Raw genomic sequence first — 13,723 nt, 5'->3', positions numbered from 1 at the left:
TTTCAGCTATGATTGAACCATCATCAGTCAGTGACAACCGGACATTTATAGCTCGTAAAGCAAACAGAGATTTCTGGCTCAAAGCATCAGCTACGACATTAGCATTACCCGGATGGTAATCAATAACCAAATCATAATCCTTTATCAATTCAAGTCATCTGCGTTGTCTCAAATTCAAATCTTTCTGTGTCATCAAATACTTCAAGCTTTTATGATCAGTATAAATATGACACTTTTCACCATACAAATAATATCGCCATATTTTCAATGCAAATACAATAGCAGCTAATTCAAGATCATGTACCGGGTAATTTCTTTCATGTGGCTTAAGTTGTCTTGAAGCATAGGCTAGTGCCTTACCTTCTTGCATCAAGACACAACCTAAACCATTTAATGATGCATCACTATAAATAATAAATTCTTTACCCGATTCAGGCTATACCAACACAGGTGCTTCAGTCAACAATTTCTTCAATTGGTCAATACTTTGCTGAAATTTATCTGTCCACTCGAATTTAACATCTTTCTGTAATAAACGGGTCATCGGAGAAGCTATCATAGAAAACCCCTATACAAATCTCCGATAATAGCCAGCTAAACCCAAGAAACTTCTAACTTCAAATACATTTTTCGGTGGACTCCAATTAATAATAGTTTAAATTTTACTCGAATCTACCCTGATGCTTTCTGCGGATAAAATATGTCAGAGAAAACCCACCTCTCGGAGTCAAAACTCACATTTACTGAATTTAGCATAAAGCTTCTTTTCACGCAAAATTTGCAACACTATGCTCAAATGTTCTGCATGCTCATTTTCATCTCGAGAATAGACTAAAATATCATCAATGAAAACTACTACAATCTTGTCTAAATACGGTCTAAATATTCGGTTCATCAAATCCATAAATACTGCAGGTGCATTAGTCATCCCAAACAGCATAACCAAAAATTCATAATGCCCATACCTGGTTCGGAAAGCTATCTTTGGCACATCTGACTCTTTTACCCGTAACTGGTAATAACCCGATCGGAGATCAATCTTTGAAAATATAATGGCACCTTCAACTGGTCAAACAGATCATCAATCTGAGGCAGTGGGTACTTATTCTTTATAGTGACTTTTTTGAGCTATTGGTAATCAATACATAATCTTAAGGACCCGTCCTTCTTTTTCACAAATAGAACCGAAGAACCCCAAGGTGAATGACTTGGTCGGACAAAACCCCTGTCAACAAGTTCTTGCAACTGTGTCTTTAACTCCTTTAATTCCGTAAGAGCCATACAATACGGAGCGATGGAGATTGGAGTAGTTCTCAGAATCAAATTTATAGAAAATTTCACTTCTTTTTCTGGTGGCAACCCCAGTAATTCCTCTGGAAACACATCTGATACGAGTCACAAAGGCCCAACCCAAGCCCAAGAACGTGATGGGCTCAAATTACCACAAGGCCCAATAACGAGATCAAAGACCCGACAAATGCGTTCCAAACTAAATGGGACCATTCAGGAGTTTGTTAGCAAGGCCTTAGATGCGTACATAAAAGAAAGAGAAAATCAATATTCACTTTCTTGTTTTCAAGAAAATCAAGAAACCGAATCTTGGCCCAATCTTCCTGTTTGGAGCGATTTCAAGAATCAAGAAAATCAAGATTTCAAATCTTGGAAATCTTGGTCCAAGAAACCAAATCTTGCAGCCAAAGCGCATTGGATCTCCGTTACGAGCATCAACGAACTAATTTCGGTAGAAGATGGAATACAAGCCCAAGTTCTTGATGGAATACAAGCCCAAGTTCTTGAAGGCAAGGCCCAATAAGATGATTCCAAGCCCAAACAAGAAGACAAACTATACTTACTTGAAAATCAGGCCAAATTGTCAAAGTGGCCCAATTTGTAAAGTTTTATTTTTTAAATACTTAGTTTAAATTTTTATGTAGATATTCAGACCAAGAGGCCCAATTAAAAGCCCTTGGCCGAATTTCCATTTAAATATTAAAATAATTAGGAGTTTTTTATTTTTAGTTTTCTAATTAGATTAGGAAAACACTTGAGAGGCCTATATAAAGGCTTGGCCGGCCACTTTGTTATTCACTTCTCAATTATATTAAAAATTTCAGATTTGTTTAAATGCAGAATTCTCCTTGAGTTATTCTCCAAGAATTCTCTCTTGAGTTTTCTTTAGAAGTTGTTTTAACAATCTTTTGATTGTGGGAGCCATCTTCAGCCTTCTTCTTGCCATTGTTCTTCATTGGAGGGGAGAATAGAGCCGTTTGAAGGGAGTTGTGAAATCTTTATCAATTTCAAGGCTTCTTAGGACTTTTCTTTATTCTTTTGTTGTTCATTCTTCTTTATTAAATTCTGTTTGTGCCGTTTTGTTGAATAATTTGGGATTAATTGTTCTTGTTTTGTTTCAACCATTCCAAACTTCAAGATCTAATTCGACGCTTCCTTGGACATAAAGAAACGTTTTTTATTCACAAAAATCCCCCTTTTCTTGCCGTCTAATCCCTAGAACTAGTGTCCATTGATTTCGCAATCTGTTTTTAATTTAGTTGCTGTTTTGTGTTCTTTGATAGTTTCGGCTGATTGGAAGTTAATCTTGGGGCTTAATTTTGTGTTCTTGGCTTCCAAGAATATCCAGTCATAAGTGTTTTGATTCTTGGCTGTTCTTTATTGATTTGGGGAGTTTTAGTTTCCAGATCTGGAAATTCAAAGTTCTAATCTTTTAATTTCTGTTTCGTTTCAGATATGTTTGTTTAGAGCCTCGTAGGAGTTTTCTCGTGACTTAGCAACTCGATCTTGGTCCGCGCGCAACAATCTATCAACATAAAAAAATTCACATACATTTGGCACTGCCTGTATCTTTGACTCAAATACCTTAGTATCTAACACATATTCCAAATAAACATCATACCCTTTTCTGACACACCTCTGAGCTGTCATAACTGAAATCACATCGGATAATTCCTCTATCTGATCAGATTTAACCCGAAGTAATTCTCCATTCTGGCACTTCAGCATAATATATTTTTGTTTACAGTTTACTACTGCATCATGCTGAGTTAACCAATCCATGCCCAATATCACATCAAACTCATCAAAAGGCAATAACATCAAGTCAACCGGAAAACAAATACATTTTACCATCAGTGGACAATTTTTACAAACTTTATCCACTATCACAAACTGGCCCAGGGGGTTCGAGACTTTAACCATAAATTCAGTAGGTTCAACAGACAAATTTTTAACAAATACTAATTTTGTGCATATTTATGAATGTGTAGAGCCAGGATCAATTAATGCAATAACATTAGTATCATAGAGAGAAAATGTACCGGTAATTACATCAGGGGAGGATACCTCTTCCCGAGCACGAATAGCATATGTTTTTGCGGGTGTTCTAACATCTGATCTAACTACTGAGTCTCTGGACATACCCCTATTACCCACTCCAACTCCTGGGTTTCTCTGCGGTCTACCTCTGGTAGAAGCATTTCCTGATCTCGCACTTGGTATAACTTCTCTCTTAGCTGTTTCGGGACAATCCCGAATAAAGTGATCTGGTGCACCACATCTAAAACAAACATTTTCACTTGCTCTGCACTCTCTAGGGTGGTGTCTACCACATTGAGGACATTCTGGCCTAGGAGGTCGAGTACTGCCCGTACTTGCAACTATAGTGGTTTGAGCTTTAGAACCCTCAAATCTTCTACCTCTGTTTCGACTAGAATATTTGGCTAGAAAATTTGATCTACTAGAGAGCAGTCTAGGCCTCTTAGAAGTAGACTGAAATGATTTACTCATTTTCCTCTTCTTTGTATCTTGCACTTCAACTTCAGCTTTTCCCTTCTCTTTTTCTTTTAACAAATCTTCTACTTTACAGGCTCTTTCCACCAAAAGGACAAACTCTCTGATTTCTAAAACACCTACTGCTAGTCGAATATCATCATTAAGCCCTTCTTCAAATCTATTGCACATGTTAGCTTCGATTGACACAAACTCCCGGGCATATTTACTAAGTTTGACAAATTCGCGTTCATATTCAGTCACAGTCATCTTACCTTGTTTTAACTCAAGAAATTCTTTCCTTTTCTGATCTATAAATCTCTGACTGATATACTTCTTTCGGAACTCCTCCTGAAAGAAATCCCAGGTAACCCTCTCACTCGATACCACAGACACGAGACTCTTCCACCAATGATAGGCTGAATCTCTGAGAAGTGAAACATCACACTTCATGCATTCTTCCGGTGTACAAGATAATTCTTCAAAAACTCGGATAGTATTTTCGAGCCAAAATTTAACTTTCTCGGCATCATCATCTTTGGTAGCCCGAAACTTTTCAACCCCTTATTTTCAAATCTTATCAACTGGAGGTCTCTCTCTGATAACTATACTTGCAGCTGGGGAAGCTACATGGGGAACCTGAGAATCATGAGGGGGTGGAGGTCTCACAGCCGGATTCGTACCAACAAACTCGACAAACCAATCATTCATTGCTTGGAAGAAGGCTTTTCGAGCCCCTCCTCCCTAACTAACTATAACGGGCCTTTCACTAACATCTTGTGGCACCGTCCCTTCTGTGGGAGCGGGTGCATTACTCTCTACATCATCTGCACCAGCTCGTTCAGGATCCATAATATAAAAGAACACATTTTAAAATCGTCAGGAGTCGTCACACTATCAAAATACAAGTATCGCATGTATAGCTAGACTCTTATTCATACTGAATATTCCGAGAACCGGCTAAACCTGCTCTGATACCAATAAAATATAACACCCCTTACCCGAGGCCATTCTGGAGTAAAGCATGAGGCGTTACTTGACTTAACTTAAAAGTTCGGGGCATAAAAATTTACTTTTAAAATTTATCTCACTATTTATGACAAAACTGTCCACTTGCGCAGTAGTTACTAAATTAATTATAACTCGAGCTACAAAACTAAAAATTTAGATCCATAAATTTTACCTGAAACTAGACTTCTATATATTTTTACCATAATTTTTTTAGAATTTTTGGTTCAACCAATTAGTAGAGTTTATTAGTTAAAGTTTCACCTGTTTTACCACCCGACTGTCCTGACATCTTGCCATTAAAAATAAGTTTTATAATTGTAGAATTTTCATATGCTGTTCTCACTTGTTTCTACAGAAAATAGACTCAATAAGAAATCTATACATATAAATTACAACTCATAAATATTTTTTTACAATTTTTAGTGATTTTATAAACTCAGAAAAGGGGACTCAAAAAACGGTTCTGACCATGTCTCACCAAAATTCACATATCTCAAAATATAAATTTTTTTTCCTAAACTGTTATTTTTCCATGAAAATAGACTCAACAATATTTAATTACATATATCATACACCTTCTAATTCATTTTATACTATCCTAAGTGATTTTTCAAAATCACGTCACCGCTGCTGTTTGAAATCTGTTTCTTTGCAAATTATTACTCTTTCATGATTTCTATGCATAATTTATCACATAGACATGTATAACAACAAACACCTTCATACTTAGCCATTTTAATAACTATTCATCATCAAATATTTATATATCATCTTTTGGTCATATCTTAAGAATATACAATCGAAATGACCAAGTCCCTATACATGCCATAGCTCAAAACATTTATCGTCTTAAAATACCGAGTTGTGGTGGTTGATAGTGTGAATGCTCTCCGACGTCTTCAAGATCCCGACTATGCTTGATAATATTATATGAAAGAAAAAGAAATAAAATAAGTAAGCATAAAGCTTAGTAAGTTTACAAATAAATAAATAACAATACTTATCATAAACAATTATATTCATAAATTTTCATTAAGCATTAAGATCTTTACTTTCTTCTTTACTTACTCTCTTACTCTTTTACTTACTTGCTTGCTTAACTTACTCATTCGTTGCTGAAATTTATTTTCTCAACTAAAAACTGAGATACTCTTAATCTTATTAACTCACTTGAACTTGTCTATTAAGCTTTTACTTGAACTTTCATGTAACATCGTCTATTTACTAGCCCGTTGAATCACTTGGAATACTAAGGATACTCGGGTCTCCTGTCTGAATATAACATGCCAAAACTATGTCCCATACATAGACTTACATAGGATGTTTCTTGTACTGCCAATGCCATATCCCAGAAATGGTCTTACATGGGAGTTCTCATATAGGTGCTCATGCCATGTCCCAGACATGGTCTTACGGGGGACCTCTCATCTTGGTGCCAACGCCATGTCCCAGACATGGTCTTACATGGGACCTCTCGTCTCGGTGCCAATGCCATGTCCCAGACCATGTCTTACATGAGACCTCTCATGATCTTAAGGATGCCAATGCCATGTCCCAGACATGGTCTTACATGGGATCTCTTTATCCAAATGTCATAACATTTGTATCCAATACATTCCTAACGTTTCAATGGGGCTTGTATCACTAATTCTCTGTCATCTCATACTTGAGTCAACATTAAATAAATTCATGAAATAACTATATAATTGCTGGAAAATAACAATATTAATAACAATTATTAAAATATTGCATTTATTTACCATAAATTTATCTCGATACCAAATATAGCCAAATCTACCACTTAGTCTTCAATCTTATTCTTTCCTCAATCTAACCTCGAATTCTGTTCTTCGTGATCTATAATAGAAAATTTAACTTATTTAATACTCACATTCATTAAAAAGCCCTCGACTCTAACTTTGGAAAAATTACAATTTTGCCCCTAAACTTTTACATAATTACACTTTTTCCCCAAAGCTCGGAAATTAAACTTCATCTCTTATTCTTATGTTTTACAACATGCTGAACATTTTTCTCTTCTATGACAACATCAAATTCTCACTCTAACATCTACTTATGAACATTCAGTATTTTACCAATTATGGAATTTTACTCGTTTTCGCTTAAAATTGACAAATAAAAGTTGTTTAACATAATTTCTAGCTTCATATTATACCTTAAAACATCAAAATAAACACTTTCCACCTATGGGTATTTTTTCAAATATAAATCCTAGGTTAAATTATTGTTAGAATAAGTTAAATTAAGCTATCGGGATCTCAAAAACGTAAAGAATATTAAAAATGGGGCTTGAAATCACTTACTATGAGCTTGAGAAAGTGTGAAAACCTTAGCTATGGTGTCCTTAAAATTTTGGCAGCAAACTTTTTGGAGAAGATGATATTTTTGCCATTTTTTTCCCTTTTTTTCTTTTTATTATTTAATGACTAAAATGCCCTTCATTAAAACTTTAGTTATTTTTAAAAAATTTATAGTCTAATTATTACTTAAGGACCTCTACTTTGATTATGCACTTCAAATAAATCCTTTATCATCTAAAATTTATATTTACCCACTTTTGCAATTAAATCCTAATAAGCAATTTAGGCATGCAATAAATAAAATTTCTTATCAATACTCTAATACTTATATCTAATCACTCGATAAATTTTAAAAATTAATAATAATTTTCTCTTTAAATCAAATTTGTGGTTACGAAACTACTATTCTGATAACCTTAAATTTGGGCTATTACAGGAGTGGTGGCCAGAGATGCATCGAGAGAGGTACTTAGTTTCAAAACAGAGATCCATAGGGACGTGGCTTCTCCATTCGTAGCAGAGGTACTTGCGTGCCTCTAAGCAATGATTATGGGAAAACAAATGGGGTTTACATCAATTATCATCGAAGGAGACTCAGCAACAGTGATAAAAAAGAGTAACTCAGAGAAGACTGATAGATCGGTGATAGGGGGTATAATACGAAATATTCAGTAGCAAAAACAATTTTTTCAACATATATTCTTTCAGCAAACAAATAGACCCACAAATAATATGGCTCACATCCTAGCTAGAAATGCAATGAAAGAAGATTCAAGAACATACATGATCCGAAGGATCCTTGAACAAAAAAAATTGGAGACGGATCGACGGAGAAGAAGAGAATTTGATTGGGAGTTGTTTGATAGGGGTCTTAGTGTAGAAAGGAAAAAAAGAAAGTAGAATAATGAAATGCTTATTGGAAATTACTTTTTTGGATACTGAAATCAGTGCATTAAATGCGGAAATGCTGAGTGGAGTCCAGCTATTATCAGACTGGTTGTCATGTTCTTCCTTCTGTCTTTTCGTTTGTTTTTTTTAGGAAACATTTTAAACTTTTGTTTTAGTTGGGTATTGCTTTGGTTTTTCTGGTGGGCTTGTGTTCCATGTTAGCCACTTGCTTCTTTTTCTTTTATTATTATACCAGTATGATTTTTATCAAAATATGTATATAATAATTAAATAATTAAAATTATATTCATATTAAATAATGAAAAAAAAGTGAAAGAAGGCAAAAATGAAAATTACACTTTCACTAAAAGCCAATGAATAGGCTGAACCTTTTGAGCTCCAGTACCAAGTCAGCACGTTTGCTCTAATTGTATAGTTAAAATTTTCCATTACTAATATATTAAACAAGTCTCCTTAATTAAGAGGCATAATTTATCATTTTTCAATTATAACTTTTGGATTTATTATAATATTTCACAATAATTAAGGAGGCATTATTTATAATTTTTTAAATTATAATTTTAGATTTATTATAATATTTCACTTGTAACTATACATTATAAATATAAATATTTTTAAAATATTTATCACATACATATTAACTAAAATTTGAAATTACAGAAAATCAGAAGAAATTGAAGGTTTTTCTTTTTCTTTTTTTCTTAAAAAAAAAACTAGAAAAAGGAGGATTCGATGGATGAATTTAGAAGTGAACAACAAATATGAAAATTGGAATTCTTTGGGCCAATATGTTCACGGAGGGGATACGACTTTAATTTGGCATCGAAATTTATTTGAGTTAAATTTGAAATGGTTTGGATGACTCAATTTATTTTTTTATATAATTATAAAGTTGGAGTATTTATAAATATTAAATCATTATAAATAGACTGTTTGATTAATCATTAAGTAAGATCAAATCATTTTAATGTATTAAACTATTATAAACAGATTGCTTGAATAATCATCGAGTAATCGAATCATTATAGTACAACAGAGTAAGAAGTGGTACAATCCAAATTAAAGCCAACAAATTAGACTAATCGAACTAAAACTCACATATATGATGAGATTCGGAAACTTACACATATAATTATACATGGTATGTTTCAAACCTAAGTACTCAGAACCCAAAGCCTCTACCTTTACCAAGTTAAGGCCTCATTGACAACTTATTTTATTATTAAAAATAGAAAGATACTAGGAATATATTAATATATATTTTTTAGAAATAAATATATAATTCATATTTATTTATTAGTAGAACCAATATATATATTCATATTCATTTTACGATTCATAGAGACTAATCATTTATATAAATTCGAGAATTTACAAAATGTTTTAAACTATCAAAATTACATCTCATTGTTTATTATATTACTATATTAATATTAGAATACAAATTTTATATTATTAAATTTTGAATATTAAAATTTTCTACTAATTCAATTTTAAGTTACGCGATTATCGGTAATACTACTTCTATAAAATATAACAATTAGGCATTTTTAGCTAAAATTTATTTTATAAACCTTCAACTTTTAATATTAATTTCTTTTAGAGTTTACTCTTTGATTTGAAGTTTTTGTACTATTATTTAACCATTTAAATAATATTATTTTATAAAATAAAACATATTATTTAAAGAATTAAAAAATTAAATAGATCAAAACACATATTTCTTGTGACATCATAGAATATATATAAATATGAGTTCAAAAAATTTTTTGCATCAACACAAATAATCTTTATTGTTAATTATAATAGCGCATTGACATTGAAATAATTTTTTTTATTATGATTATATTTTGAATATTAAAAACATTTTATTTAAATCTCAAATTGCACTTTGTATCATATTAAATTACGTGCTCACTATGATTTATATGATTATATTTGCAGTTATATTTTCACTGATATATCAATATTATTGAATTAAACTTTACGACTGTAAAATATTATTGTCATTCAGAATTTAATTATGATTTGAATTTGTTTATTATTGTAATATTTTAATCATGATAACAATTAATATATATTACTTACGTTCAAGAATTTGAATAATATTATTTTACATTAATTATATAAAATAATAAATAAGTAAAATGTAAACACACAAAATTATATGTGTTACACATGTAATATTTGAAAAAATAGTTTAATTTAAAAAAAATAAGTTTTTTTTTGACACATCCCAACTGCAGTTGAAAATGAAAAACACAGATCGAACTGTGCAGGTAGTCTGACCATCACCCTTGACATGTCAACTTCATAGTGAAATTTTTTGTTCTTCCATTTTTTATACATTAAAATGTTTATATTTCAAGGAATGCCGTTATATACGTTTATTCAAATAGTGTACTATCTTGGGTAAACTATTAAAATAATTATTTTTATTTTTCTTAAGTTATATTTTAGTTACATAAGTTTGAAATATTACGTTTTAGTTATTTACGTTATTGTGTTGTAACAATTTAGTCACTGAGCATTAATTGTCGTTAACAGGGTAGAATGTTATAGGTAAGATAAGGTGGTCATTGAGAGATCCAAATTGGTTCATTAAAGCAATGATGGACGATAAGTGTTTGTAATTGTGGGGTGAGAATATATGAAGCAAGTCTTATTTTGGTTTCAACTTTCACTTGTTCTTTTTTCATAAACATAAAAAAAAGTAACAAATGGAAAACATTGAAAAGTTACATTAAAGTAGATGGAGAAGGGAGAAAAATAGCGGGAGAAGTAAAAGAGAATGGAAAATAAAGAAAAAAAGTTAAAAGAACACGAAAGAAAAAAATTAAATTGTTCAAAACGAAAAAATATGGGGACCAATTGTATAATTTAACCTAATTTTTTTTTTGAAATGACGATTTAACGTGCCATGTCAACTTACCGTTACACCGTTAACAACAATTAATGACTCAGTTACTAAAATATGACAACACGTTAACGTATGTAACCAGAATGTAACATTTCAAATATAAGTAACTAAAATGTAACCTGTGATAAACAATAGTGACTCTTTTGGTAGTTTACCCGTACTATCTTTCATTGTAGTATTTTAAAAACAATTTTTAATATTCCATAACAACTTGTATCATTCAATTAAATTTGATGAAAAATTTAAATTTCACTCTTAATTTTTTAAATAAATTCTATCCATATATATACCATACTAGATTTATAGCACACTCATCCATATATATACTGTACTAGAATTATAGTACACCCGTGATGTGATTGAAAAAAATCTGATACTGGTCCAAGTTAACCATAACAGATTTAGCCAAGAAATCAACCACTGAATTACTCTCCTGCGACACATATCTAAAGGTTTGTCTACCAAGACCTCTTGCAAACGAAATGTACCATGCAAGGCCTCTTACAAAGGAAATGTACCATGCATAATTCTGGAATACTATTATCAACAACTAAACCTTTGCCAATGATCTTAACCAAGATAGCATTATCACAATCAACTTCTACACAACGGCAGCCCCTAGCCCAAGCTAATTTGAGTCCCTCATATAATGCTCGAGTCTCAATTTGAAAAACATTAGACCCTCCAACTATCTTCGAGAAACACAATAACCATTCGTCTAATTGGTCCCGAAATATGCCCCTTATCGTTGCTCGAGATAGATGAGAAGTGAAAGAACCATCAACATTTAGTTTAACCCAACCTATTGCTGGTGGCTGCCAACGAATACGTAAAGGAGATCTACATTCAAAGTTTAATTTTGTTTTAACAAAAATCTTCTAGTCCACGCATAACCTTTCCCAATCAAATTATTGTTGTTGTTATTGTTGTATATTGATCCAAACACAAAATTGTTTCTATGCTTCCAAAGAAGCCAGCACACTATAGAAAAATGTGCCTGACACTCAACTTCAGAACCCACTTGTACGTTGCCAGTGTTCAAAACGTTTCATCTTAGCCAATCCTGCTCCGAAAGGTTAAAGAAGAGATGCCACACATGATTCGAAAAAATAGTGTTGGGGATCAACCCGTATAAATGACGAAAAAGAAAAGTGAAGAAGATCGAACACAAATATTTTACGTAGAAAGCTCTTTCGAAGAGGATAATAACCACAGGAAAATGAGGCTTAAGCTTTTAACTAAATGAGTAAACAAAACGAGAGTACAATATGGAGAAAATAAACCTAAATGTACTAAACGTACAAACCCAAACCCCAAAAACAAAGTCCTAACTTGGGAACAAAATTCTCTCCATAGTTACCACGAAAACTCTAACCAAACTCATATAAAACTACATCTTATCCCCCTCAAAGAAAATCCCTTACTAATTGGCATATCAAAACAAAGATACAATGCCCCATTTAAATAGGCTTAGATTAGAGTTCTAATCATACTAAAATATCCCCAGAACAATCAAAGTTCAACTAGGAGAAGTCCTACTTTGAGTCTAAAATGTGGCTACATTAGGTGAGATATCGTCGCGGCGTCACAACCCTCCTCCTTGTGACGTCGCCCTTGCTCCTACCTTTAGAGATCATTGCCTCATCCCGACATCCCGATGAAGTGCATCCCAACGTAGTGATGTGTTACCCACTCAATTGGGTTTCTTCTTCTAGTTAAACTTTATTATATTTTCCCAATCTAACTTTGTAACACCCCAAACCCGGCCTAGACGTTATGGCCAAATCTAGCGATGTCATATGATAGGGTGTTTGAAAATCATGTCGACGCGTTAAAACCATTTCCATTGAATTCTTTATCTTAATATCTTATTAGTTCCAAAATTGTGTTGCTTATTTAATCAATATTTTCAAAATGTTATTCGTTTGCGGAAGCTTTAAAAATAGATTAAATAATCATGTGTTTAGGAAAAACATTTGTTTCTTTTAAAAACCGAGGTTTCCTACTACTAGCAGTTGTAATCCATAAGGTAAAGATAATTAAAACCCAAAACCAAAGTCCGGAAGTCCAATTACAACCCAAAAACTTAGCTAGTAAAAATAGAATAGAAATAAAACCAATTATTGTAAATATGGGTTAAAAACCATGAAAGTCCAAAACTGTGGTCACCGCCGAGTCCTCCGCCGCATCGATCCGTCTAGATCTGGGGATTACTTGTGCACATTTAAACAAAAGGGGTAAGTTTATGAAAACTCAGTGTGTAATCCCACAGAAAACAAATAATAGCAAATCATAGTGCACAGTTAAAGCAGTCTTGGGCCTAAGCCCTTTTTTAGTATCATTAACAGTTTGGGCCTTAGCCCATCTCAGTATAGTATCAAATATGCATTAGGGCCTTAGCCCATCCCAATATCAGTAGCAGTCATGCAGTATTCAGTAACAAAGTCCTACCCAATCAGCCTCTACACACCATCTTCGTCTAACCCTACACTCCATGTGGGGATCAAATCAACCCACCCATCCCCACACTCCAAGTAGTATCGAATGCGGCATGAAACAATAATTTGCAGTTGAGCTGCCAGTATGTTAGGCTTAAGAGCCTTTCAGTACATTTCCTCCAAATATAATTAACCTAACCCCATGCAATGCAACATACAAGTCATGACATGCTATCTCATGACATCAGTACATAAAACCAGTTCAGTATACAAGCATACTATCATCATGCTCAACACATATATAAATCAAACATTCAACTCGTATAATTAGGGGTCTAAGT

At 32.8% G+C, this 13,723-nt stretch overlaps 1 long non-coding RNA gene across 2 annotated transcripts; it reads right to left on the bottom strand.

Moving 5' to 3' along the window:
- Positions 1-5,645: 5,645 nt before the first annotated feature.
- On the bottom strand, positions 5,646-8,074 carry LOC121217359 (uncharacterized). 2 transcript variants are annotated; one of them, XR_005913450.1, is made up of 3 exons: positions 7,531-8,074; positions 6,555-6,651; positions 5,646-5,705 (listed from the first exon to the last, which is right to left on the bottom strand). It is a non-coding gene; the product is annotated as an uncharacterized lncRNA (long non-coding RNA). The 2 variants fall into 2 exon arrangements; XR_005913452.1 differs by having other exon boundaries at positions 5,664-5,710.
- Positions 8,075-13,723: the final 5,649 nt, after the last annotated feature.

This window comes from Gossypium hirsutum, chromosome D05 (assembly GCF_007990345.1).
Source record: "Gossypium hirsutum isolate 1008001.06 chromosome D05, Gossypium_hirsutum_v2.1, whole genome shotgun sequence".
Lineage (NCBI taxonomy): Eukaryota > Viridiplantae > Streptophyta > Magnoliopsida > Malvales > Malvaceae > Gossypium > Gossypium hirsutum.
The sequence above is the reverse complement of the archived record's forward strand: the minus strand, read 5'-3'. Positions and strand labels throughout refer to the sequence as shown.